The sequence below is a fragment of the Saccopteryx leptura genome, chromosome 4 (genome assembly GCF_036850995.1).
Source record: "Saccopteryx leptura isolate mSacLep1 chromosome 4, mSacLep1_pri_phased_curated, whole genome shotgun sequence".
Classification (NCBI taxonomy): domain Eukaryota; kingdom Metazoa; phylum Chordata; class Mammalia; order Chiroptera; family Emballonuridae; genus Saccopteryx; species Saccopteryx leptura.
The window spans coordinates 95,341,976-95,354,453 of record NC_089506.1 but is presented as its reverse complement, the minus strand read 5'-3'; the positions used below and the strand labels follow the sequence as shown (position 1 = coordinate 95,354,453).

Here is a 12,478-nt window from a genome sequence, read left to right as displayed (position 1 = left end):
TGGTTTACACTTTCAGATCAGTTAGTAGTTATCTTATATATTTTGGTGCTCCTTTGTTTGGTGCATATATATTAAGGAGTGTGTAGTCTTCCTGATACACTGTCCCCTTTATCATTATGAAATGTCTATTCTTGTCTCTGATTATCTTTGTTGTCTTGTAGTTAGCATTATCAGATATATGAGTATAGCTATTCCTGATTTTTTTGGATATTATTTTCTTGAAGACTCATTTTCCAACCTTTCACTTTGAATCTGTTTTTATCTTTTTAGCTTAGATGTGTCTCTTAAAGGCAGCATATTATTGGGTTTTGCTTCTTGATCCAATCTGCTACTCTGTGCTTCTTTATTGGTGAGTGCAATCCATTTATATTTAGTGTAATTATTGATACTTTAGGATTTTCTATTGCCATTTTATATATTGCTTTCTGATAGCTTTGTGTCTTATTTAGTTCTTTTTTTGTTTTTGTTCTTCTGTTATTTATTTTTGTTTGGTGGTATTCCATACTTCTATCTTCTGTTTCTTCTTTTTTTTAAGCTTTGTGTTTCATAGTGGCAATTTTGGGGGTGGTTACTATTAGGTTTTTAGAAGAAAAATTACCATATTTATTAGAGTCATTATCTCATAAGTACTTCTGCACTCCATTCTCCTTTGTTACTGCTGATCTTTATCCTCTCCCGTTTTATGTTATTGTCACAGATTATTTTGTTTTTATTGTGATTTTGTTAAAAAAATTTTTACTTGTAATTTTGTATTGTTTTGTTCTTTATATCTGGTTGGATAACCCCATTTAGTATTTCCTGTAGTGGGAATTTTTTATAATAAATTCCCTCAGCTCTATATGTCTATAAATGTTTTTATTTCCCCTTCATATTTAAAAGATAGCTTTGATGGATGTAGTATTCTTGGTTGGTAGTTCCTCTTTTTCAGTACTTTAAATATTGGGGTCTACTCTCTTCTGGCATCTAGAGTTTCTGCTAAAACATCTGATAATAGCTTACTGGGCCTTCCTTTATATGTTATATTCTTCTTCTCCCTAGCTGCCTTGAGAATTCTTTCTTTGTCATTGATTTGTGATAATTTCATTACAATGTGCCTTGGAGTAGGTCTATTTGGGTTGAGGTAACTTGACATTCTGATTGTTTCTTGGACTTGAGTCTCTAACTCTTTCCACAGTCTTGGGAAGTTCTAAATTATTTGTTTTAATATGTTTTCCATTCCCTTTTCCCTCTCTTCCTCTTCTAATATATCCATTATTCTTATATTGCTTTTCCTGATTAAGTCAGGCAATTCTTGTATGGCTTTCTCAATTTTTAAAATTCTGTATCTCTCTTCTTTTTTCTGTAGTATCTCTAGTTGCCTGTCTTCAATGTCACTGATTCTCTCCTCTATCTGGCTTTTTCTATTGGCTAAGCTTGTTACCTCATTTTTTAGTTTGTGTATTAAATTTTTTATCTCTGTTTGGTTCTTTTTTATAATTCCAATTTCCTTGGTAAAGTACTCTTTTTGTTTATTAAGTTGTTTTTTGAGCTAATTAAATTGCTTTTCGTGTTTTCTTGTATCTTATTGAGTATTTTTAGAGCTTCAATTTTGAATTCTCTGTCATTAAGCTCCATGCTTTCCATGTAATTGAGATTTTTTCTTGGAGATTTTTCATCATCTATCTGAGCTACATCTCTTTCTTGTATATACATATTTGATTTTTTTCCTTGATGGCATTTGTGGGTGATATTGTTAATAACCCCAATAAAAGATAATTATTCCTTTTTCTGGCTGGGGGTACTGAACTACAAGATTTGCCTCTGCAAGATTCTTGGTTGATCTGTTAAGGCTTAGCTGTCACCTTTGTAATGACAGAGGCATGGTTATCGTGTTTGTAGGAGGGGCTTATTGTTAAGGCTTTACAACTTTATGATACCAGCACTAGCTGACCAGGTGTCCTCCAGGGTCCTTCCTCACATCCCAAGGAGCAGAAGATCTAATCCAGGTGCCCCCCTCACAGGCAAGAGCAGCCTGAAGACCTAGTGGAGGGGGGGTTGACCACCACTGCTGTTTTCACAGCAAGGGGAGCAATGAGGAACTGGAAGACTGGGATGACAGAGTCCAGTCCCTTCTCTGATACCACTCTAAGCTTTCCAATCACAGCCCTGGGCTGAGCTGGGGGTGCGCACCACAGGCCAGTATCCCTGAGTTTTGGGAACAGCTGAAGCAGAGATCGCAGATCAGGGGCTTCCTGTCCACACACACTAAACTCCCTCTGACAAGCTGGTGCCTGAGCTTCAGAGCCAGTGGTGTGCAGATCCCAGATCAAGTGCGTATGGTTCTACAGGGCTAAATTGTGCTGATCAGGAGGACAGATCAAGTGTGCCTCAATGTTCTGTGGGCCGATCTCCACAGCTATTCACCTCTAGATCTTGGGAGCTTGCCACTGGCTTTGTGTGCGCCCCATGTCTGTAATGCTCAGCTCTGCAATCACAGGTGCAGCAGACACCTGGAAGTGGCCCTGCTTCCCGTTTTTGGTTATCACCCCTTGCTCTACTCCTTCCCCCCAGACTCTCCACCAGGTCTAAGACAAAGCTTGTGCAAACAGTGCCTCCCTCCCTCAGGTCCATGAAGAAGGAGAAAGACTCAGTCCTCTGGTATTATTTCTTCTTTTGTACTCTGGCCCACCTTCTTGCATGATCATACATTTGTCTATCCACTGTGTATATTTCAGGTTCATCTGTTTTTTTTTCTCTGCATATAGTTGTAGAATTTGTTAAAATTTTAAGGGGAGAGATGAAGAGTATGTCTAATGCTGCCATTTCTTTAAGATCCATTACATCTAGATAACACTGATTTGTATTTATTGAATGGCTTTTGCACCTAAGATAAATTTAATTATACCTCAAGTGACTGTTCATTTATTTAGAGATAGAATTAAAAAAGAAGCCTACTAGATAGTCTTGTTTTTATAAATATGATAATATTCTAAAATATGTTTGTTTAGCACCAATCAAAATCATAATTTTGTCCACAGAAAGCTTGATATAACAAATAAAAAGTTTTGTAGAATTAATTTTTATTGTAATATATTTTACACATAAGACTTGAATACTTTCTTTTAGACTTTCTACCTCTTTTTTATTTTTATTTTTACTTTTTTTTCAATTCCTTCCAACTTCTTTCTATCTTTTTTTTTTTTTTTTTTTTTCATTTTTCTGAAGCTGGAAACAGGGAAAGACAGTCAGACAGACTCCCACATGCGCCCGACCGGGATCCACCCGGCACGCCCACCATGGGGCGACGCTCTGCCACCAGGGGGCGATGCTCTGCCCATCCTGGTCGTCGCCATGTTCTTTCTATCTTTTTACCTTCCTTTCTTTCTTTTTTTCTTCCTTCCTTTCTTCCTTTCTTTCTCTTTTTTTCTGTTTCTTCTTTCTTATTCAATGTAAAATAAAACTATTAATATATAAATAAAACAAATATAAATAGTGTCATAATTGTATTACACATATATCAATGTTTAAGCTATTATTGTTTAAATAAAGTATAGACTGGGTTGATTATGGAAATTTAAATGTACTTATGCATGTAGTCCTGAAAATTTTTTTTGGAACATATTAATACATGTATAGTTCAGATAATGTTCTCCATCCATAGTCATTATATAATTTTTATTGTAGATAAGCAGATAATAGCTTTCTCCATAGTGTCATATCAGTGACTTTTGAAAATGTAATAAACAGAGCTAGTTTCATCTTTGTGCTCTCCAGTGTTGTTAAACTGGAAAGACCATTGAATTTCTGGAAGGTGTGCTAGGAACACCTGTTACTATTTCTGATAGTTGGTGTTGGGACAGTGTGTAACCAATTTTGATTTTATCTTTTCTGTATATGAACCTTCCTGGCATGAGCTTTCTCTTATTTGACAGCTTAAAATATGTAATGAATGAAATGTTTACATCTTCATCAAATAAAATTATTGCTCAAAGGTTCTGTTACCATCATCAGACACTTTGCCTAATGATCAAGGCAGTCCTACTGTTACCCCCAACTTGGGCTGACTTTAGATAAGATTTTTTTTCCTGCTTCTGTGCTCTGACCTTCTTCTCCTTTGAACACTTACTTTAGATGACTTATCATTGTAAATTCATTCTCTGCCATTTTGAAATATATGCAAATCTTATTAAAAGCCTCTTGCCAGGTTTAAAATCCAGTAATCCTTTCCAAAGGACCTGCAAGTTATTCTTGTGAAATATAATCATCAAAGAAGATAGTGTTCTATCAATGTGTGTTGGAAGGCAGGAGCCTCACTTAGAGAGTGCCTTACTCCCAGTTGTAAAACTACCTCTTGTTGTGAATAAGAAATTTTATTTTCTTGTGAGTAAAGAGTAAAGCCAATTAACCATACAGAGGGTTCTCTACCCCACAGCAGCTCTTAAAATATTTCCTACTCTTTCTTTTAACATAATTGCATTGAGACTCAGTTCTAAGCCCTTTTCCTCTATTGTAGTAGGCTTGAATAAAGTCTTTTCTGACTGTCTCACTTGGTCTGGTTCAAGTTCACTTTGATATTAATTTATCAAAATACATATTTTATGTAAGATAATGAGAGAAATGCAAATATATAATGATAATGTATTTATTGCTAAATAAAATTGCAATAAACAGTTTTGTTTTGAGTTGGTTCTTGGATGTGACTATTGGGTGACGAGATTAACAGTTACCTTCTTCACATGATGAGGGGGTGTTAGCATTTAATATAAAAAAAAAGAGACTACAAAATATTTCTTTCTTTAGCTTTATTTCCAGAGATATTTCAGTTACTTCATGTTGCTTTAATTTATAATTTTAATATATACATTTTCTATGTCACTTGATTTAAGTTAGTGTCTTAGAGTATTAGTTGTAAATGACTATTATGATTAGATCTATCACTGCCATTTTATTACTTAATCTTTATCTTGGTCATTTTTTCCCCTCTGTTTTTACTTTTTTTAGATTTCTTTTGATTGTTTGTGTACTTTTTATTATTCCATTTTATTTTATTTATTTGACTTTTTGGCTGTATTGCTTGTGTTATATTTTTATTGATTGCTCTAAAATTTACAATACATGTCTAACACTTCATGGACTACTTAGAGTTAATAATATACAATTTCAAGTAGAGTGGAGAAATCTTTTAATAATTTAGACTTTTTAATCTCCCATTACTGAATTTTGAGTTATAATTGTTAAATATAATAGGCTATATGCATTAAGTAAGCAATATCATACATATAAAAGACCTCCATATCAATGAAAAAAAAACACACTAGAAAAGATAATAAAATGTATATAGTGGATTTTTGGGAGATCAGGAGACCTGAGTGGCAAATAAAGATATAAAACATTGCTAAAAATGATTAGTGATTAAAAAAATTCAAATTTACCTGACCAGGCAGTGGTGCAGTGGATAGAGCATCAGATTGGGATGCTGAGGATCCAGGTTTGAAACCCCAAGGTCACCATTTGAGGGCTTAAGTGTGGGATCATCTGGTTTGAGCATAGCTCACCAGCTTGAACCCAAGGTCGCTGGCTTAAGCAAGGGGTCACTCTCTCTGTCTGTAGTCCCCCAGACAAGACACATATGAGAAACCAATTGATGAATAACTAAGGTACCACTACAAAGAATTGATGCTTCTCAACTCTCTTCCTTCCTGTGTGTCTGTCCCTATCTGTCCCTCTCTCTGTCTCTGTCACAATAAGAAAAAAAAGAAAGAAAGACAAAAAGAAAGATGCAAATTAAAACTATAAGACCATTCTGTAGTACATTCAGTAGAGCAGCCAAAATTTATTCAAACAACATCAAATTAGTCTAAGAATTTTATACATTAATAATGTAAATTAAAATTGGAAAATTTTCTTAGAAAATAAATTAACATATCTTATAGAATTGCAGCTGAACATCCTCTTTAAGGTAGAAAATTTACTTTTAGACTTATACACTACCTTTTTATTAATTCATCTCATTCAGAAGTGACAATGAAGAAAATGTGACTTTCTTGACACATCATTTTGTTCCTTATGAGAATAATACCAGTGAATCCACTAATACTTATTTAGACATGGAAAATAGCCCACAGTATCATGACAAATTATAATCTCTCATGAAGTAAATAAAACACAATAACACCAAAAGATCTATTCCTTGAATCTTCTTTTAAAGCTCTGAAATCTCTGGGAATTTCCAGGTTAATAGATAAGATATGTGTCAGAAAATAGGATCATTACCAGTACCTTCAAGCAATATGCAAACTGGTTTTATCTTATGCAAAGTTTGTTTATTATTATTAATATTATTTATTTATATTTGTGACAGAGACAGAGAGAGATGGAGAGAAGAACAGATAGGGACAGACATACAGGAAGGGAGAGAGAGGAGAAGCATCAATTCTTCATTGAGGCACTTTATATGTTCATTAATTGCTTTCTAATATGTGCATTGACCAGGGGGCTACAGCAGAGAGACTGACCCCTTGCTCAAGCCAGAGATCCTGGGCTCAAGCTGATGAGCCTTGCTCAAACTAGATGAGCCCATACTCAAGCTGGCGACCACGGGGTTTTGGACCTGTGTCCCAAACGTCCCAGTCTGACGCCCTATCCACTGCGCCCTTGCTTGGTCAGGCAGTTTGTTCATTTAAAAAAATAAAAAGTTTCCCAAGTCATGATGATTACATAATTCTTCCCTACTAAATGGCCATGATGTCATTTCACATTTTAGTTCATTGTTTTGTTGGTTATACAACAACAGATTGTGGGATAGCTCATAATTTGGATTCTGCCTATGTACTTTTCTATTTCTAAAGTTTGGGAAATATTAAACGTTATTTTTTACTAAATTATATGTGCTTTGTAATTGAACTGTAGACTAGAGAGATATTTTCTGAAGTTTAAAAACAATGCAATATATGTAGAGTTATTACTGAAGTTTCTTATCTTCAAAAGTTCTGAACGTATCCAATATTAATGTTTTTTTTTTGTTGTGCTGGGCAGATAAAATATATTATGCTCACTTTGTTAAAGATGACGTTGCCCACGTGAGGCTGTCGCCCAGGTGATATTAATGTGTGTTGGGGATCATTGTAGCCTGGGGCTTGGTTTTGGGATTAAGCCTTTCCCACCCTTTTTGATGTGGGGTGGTACAATCCAATCATGCCTCAGAGAAGTGACTCTACTAGAGACATTCCTATTTTGTATATTGGATTAGAGATTGTGAAGCTACAATATAAAATGGGGGCAGAACGAGAATTGGCCGCTCTTGGTTCCTGAGATTATCTTCAGAAGAGAGAGTAGAGCCAGCAGTGGAAGGAGGCCACGTGGAGTAGGCCAGGAGGAGCAGCCAAGATGGCGGAGTGCTGAGTGAGATGCCAGTTTGTGTAGAGTTTGTATCTGGGATAAGGAAGGAGATGGGGAACAGAGGTGAATAAGTCTGGTGAGCTAGAAACCTTTGATTCTAGGAAACTCGGATAAGTCAGTGGCTTTGTGAGCACTGAATGTGACTGGGTTTTGGAGCCCAGTGTGTATTTTTACTTGCCTGCCGGGTGCAAGCTAGAATTAAAGACTATGGCCCACCAGTTTGTGGCTCCACTGTTTCTTTACCGACTGTCCGAATCCAATGCGAACCTGCATGAGCCGGGCTGCTTTGATGGTGGCTCCGGCCCTGGCCGTGGATACTGGCTTTACATGTTGACACTTCAAAAGTATTGTGTTTTTGCTGGTTTTTAATATAATATAACATTAAATAATATGCATTAAAAGTTAAGAAAAAATGCAAAATATTCAGAAGCTTTATATAACCACAGGAGAAATTTAAGTAGCTCTGTGTGTGTATATTTGAGTGCATATACCTGAATATATAAAATAAATCCTAAGAAAATCAGATATAGATAAAGTATAAATTAAATCCAGGTCTTGACTGTACTGTAAATATGTTGATAGCATATATATTTTACATAGATTGTGCTTTACAAAAATTACTCTTTTTATATTGTGTAGAATGATGGTTATGATATTTTACAATATTCATAACACTTAGAAATGTTGAAATTATCCTCACTGCATATTAACAAATTAGAAGTAAATATTTTAGAATAATTGCTAATGCAGAAAAGTGTATTTTCAACAGCTTTAGTTTCTTCATATTTAAAATGGAATCGAAAAATATAAGCCAATGTTTCTTAAGATACCAATAAAGCCTGATTATATCTGAAATTGGTAAAAAATTTGAAAGTTATTTAGAATGAAAAGACAACATAAATCTGAATCTATAAAGTAGGTAATGTATTTATTCATGAACATTGTAAAAATAAGTATCTTTGTAATTTTCCTTTCGTCCTTCCTTCTTTCCTTCCTTTCTCCCTTTATTTTTTTATTTTTTTATTTTTTTCCTTTCTTCTTTTGGAAGTATTCTTTTAACTTGGTGAGATTGTATTTACAGAGATAGCACAGAACTTATTTATGATAGATGCATTAAAATATTTTTCTGCAATTTATTGTGCCTAGCCTATCATTAGTTTATAATTAAAATTTATACCATTTATTCTAAAATAAAAACAGAATTGATTTACAAACTGGAAAAAAATGAATAAATATGCAGAACTTTAAGATTTTTCTTTCATGAAATTTTGTTTCTGATTTATATATTTTTGTTTCTGATGAGCAGCTTTCCATGTGTGAATGATTCCTTATTCATGCATCATAATTTCCAGCAATAAATTTATTTTTAAATGATATTTAACTTTGCTTAATATGATGAAATGATTACTATACCTTGAAAGATTTTTAGCACTTCTAGGTGTAAATTTTTTTTTCTTCAAAGATTCTTCTGAGGATTAAAAAAAAATTATCTGGTTAGGTAAATAATACTTTGCAATCAGCTAGCATAAAATGTATTTTCTGTTAAAAGTAATAGATGTGTGTCAACATCATGTGCAAAATATTATGAATTCCCAAAGGCAATAGTCTGCATTTTAGAGATTAAAAAACAAAAGAAAATAACACATTCTTCTGTTAAAGTAGTATTCTTAATTTAGGCAAATGCCTTCCTTCTATAATATGTAAATAAAACATACCAGTATATGTTGTAATGGCTTAACCACAGTTATTCTAACATGTTAATCATGTAATTTTACCAAAAAAACCTCAAGATGTTTTAGATATTTCATTAACAGTGATGGTAGTTATATCATCATTATTATTTATTACTTAGTCATCTTCATGCTTGGTAACAAACTATAGAAATGACCCCTGAAAGTATAGTCTTCATGCTTGGTAAATACTATGTTTTAATTGTGCTGCATTTCAGTATTACTTTAACAACTTGTTTATATTAAAAAGAAGATATAATTTATACAATACAGGTAATGTTTTTTTCAGGACACAATGTTACTACCTCTTAAATTTCTCTTTCATATTGTAGGTGTTAGAATAAGACTTTTATTTTTAATAAATTATATTATTAAAATATTTTTACATTATATTACTTTTTAAAAGTATGTATTCATCTTTATGGTTAATAAAATACTTAATCTAAATAAACTCTGTAAAGTCAGTGTCTCAAAAATATCATTACAATTTTCTAAGTCCTTAACAATTGAGATTAAAATTTATTTTAATTTAGATATGTCTTGTGATTGATTTATGTTTAAAAATAATTTTATATTTCTAGAGATTCTAAATACATATGAATGTTTATGTATAATAATATATGAGATAATATGTTTGAATCATATCTGTTGATACCACCTGTGAAATAGGTAAACTTTAGCAGCCTTTTATTATTACATATCATATTATTTAGAACTTATTTTGTATCAGTAATATTTTAAGAGATATGCATATTATTATATAATTTTTATAGTAATAATGAGATAGAATTTTTATTTCTTATTTAAATAAAATAGTAAAGGTACAGAGGTTTTACCCAACAACTTTTTCTTTTCAAATGTTGGGCTACTATAAAAATTAATCTTAACTGCATGGCTATGTTGCATTATGTACTAAAGAGAGGAAAAAATTCTAAATTTGAAAAACATAAAAATTCTCAAACTATCACCAATTTAAAATATATTACTTATTTAGAGGTTGACCTCTGGAGTAAGAATTGTTCATTTTCCCTCAAACTTCAAAATATATGTCATTCTTTGTTTGTTTGTTTGGTTGGTTGGTTGTGGTTAGATACCTGGAATAAGTTATCTTAGTTTTGTACCTCAATTAACTAATCCTATTTTTAAGGGTATAATAAAAAAAATATTTTTAAAGATATTTTGATGATAAGGGATTTTCCTCTATCTTTGAGATAAAATTGTCATATAATATGTAAATTTAAGGTATACAATATGATGATTTGATATCCATAAATATATTTTGAATTGATTACCACAATCAGATTAGTTATCACAACCATCATGTCACAAAATTACAATTTGTGTGTATGTGTGGTAAGAACATATAAGACCTATTATTCTCTTAGCTATATTCAATTATATAATATATTACTGTTAACTATAGTTACCAGACTTTACATTAGATTCTCAAAATTTATTCATCTTGGAACCAAAAGTTTATACACTTTAACCAACATCTCTCTGCCCTCCAGTTTCTGGCAACCAACATTTTACTTATTCTGAGTTTGAATTTTTTTTAATTTGACAAATAAGTAAGATTACACAGTATTTGTCTTTCTTTACATGAGTTATTTCACTTATCACAATACCTTTAAGATCCATCCATGTTGTTTCAAATGACAACAGGTTTTCTCATGTCTAAATAATAGTCTACATTTATTCATATATATAATTTTTTAAAAACTATTTATTTGACAATGAACACATACTAATTTTCATGTCTTGGCCATTGAGAATAATGTTGCACTGTTCACGGGAGTATGGGTATCTCTTTGTGATAATGATTTTATTTACTTTGGATATAAACCCAGAAGTAGAATTGTTGAATCATATGGTTGTTCTATTTTAAATTTTCTTTGGAAGCTTTATACTGTTTTCTATAGTGATTGTATCAATTTACATTTCCATTAATAATGCACAAGTTTTTTTTTTCTCCACATTCTCATCAACACTTGTAGCTTGTCTTTTTGATAACTAACCTACAGTTGTGAGGTGATTGTTCATTTTGGTTTTAATTTGTGTTTCTCTGATGATTAGTGAAGTTGACCATCTTTTCTTGTACCTGATGTCCATTTATTTGTATTTTTTTGGACTTATATTCTGGTCCTCTGCTCTTTTTCAATTGTATTAGTTGATATTTTGCTATTGAGTTGTATGAGTTTCTTATAGATTTTAGACACTTATCTCTTATCAGATATATGCTTTGCAACTATTTTCTTTTATTCTATAGATAGCATTTCTATTTTGTTTGTTTTCTTTTGCTTTGCAGAAGACTTTTCATTTGGTGTAGTTCTACTTGTTTATTTTTGCTTTTGTTTCTTACGTGTTTAGTGTTATATCCAAAAAATCATTACCAGAAAAATAGCAAGAAAGTTTTTTTTTCTATGTTTCTTTTAGGAGTTTCTTAGTTTCAGATCATACATTTAAGCCTAAAGGTAAATTAATAATTAAAATATTTGACAGAATAAATACCTAAGAAATATTAGATGTCATCATGATCATCATCAGTTTTGATTTGTTAGTCATTTTTATTTATGTCCCTAGTTTTTCTAATAAGATTAGTATAAAAGCAAAGAAACCTTTTTTTGTCTATGTAGAATTTCCATATAGTCTTTGACAGTACAGATATTTATTATTTGTTTATTTTTTTTCTAAATTTATATGTAATGGGTATATCCTACAAATGAGAATTTTACTAAATGGGATTTCTTTCCCTTTTTAAAGAAGTAATTTTTATTAAGCTTGGTATTAAATCTAGCTATAATCAAATTTCAAGGATACCATTGACTTTATGGAGACTATAATCTTTATAATTATTCATACACTTAATTTTGCTTATATAATTTGCATATATTTGTTTTGATAACTATGTGTTCCTTATATAACTAAATTTTACTGGTCATTAGGATCTTAAATAAAGTGCTAATTGCAGTATCACCAAGAAAACATTAGTTAGTCTTAATTTTGTTCTGAGATGAAAAACCTGGCTGCAATAAACTAGAAAAACTGGCATTACTTTTTCAGTGCAAACAATTTTAAACATATTAACTGACACAGTTTCTAAAAGTCAGTTTCAAAAAAATGTATCTGGATGAATTCAGAAAAATTTTCTTAAGGTAACTCAATTATTTTAGCAAAGAGATTAAAATTAGTGTTTGTCTGCATTGATTTAATAATCATTGTGGTAAGGGATATACTTATATTTCATTAGCATGATTATAGGTATAAAAAACATTTATTTGTTTCTTTTTTAGGTGCGAGAAAGGGAGACAGTGAGGCAGACTCCTACATGTGCCACAACTGAGATACCCCTGGCTACCCTGTCTTTGGCC

The 12,478-nt window shown here is 31.8% G+C and overlaps 1 pseudogene; it reads right to left on the bottom strand.

Annotated features, from left to right (window-relative positions):
* Window positions 1-9,184: 9,184 nt before the first annotated feature.
* Window positions 9,185-9,283, bottom strand: LOC136404579 (small nucleolar RNA U3; annotated as a pseudogene).
* Window positions 9,284-12,478: the final 3,195 nt, after the last annotated feature.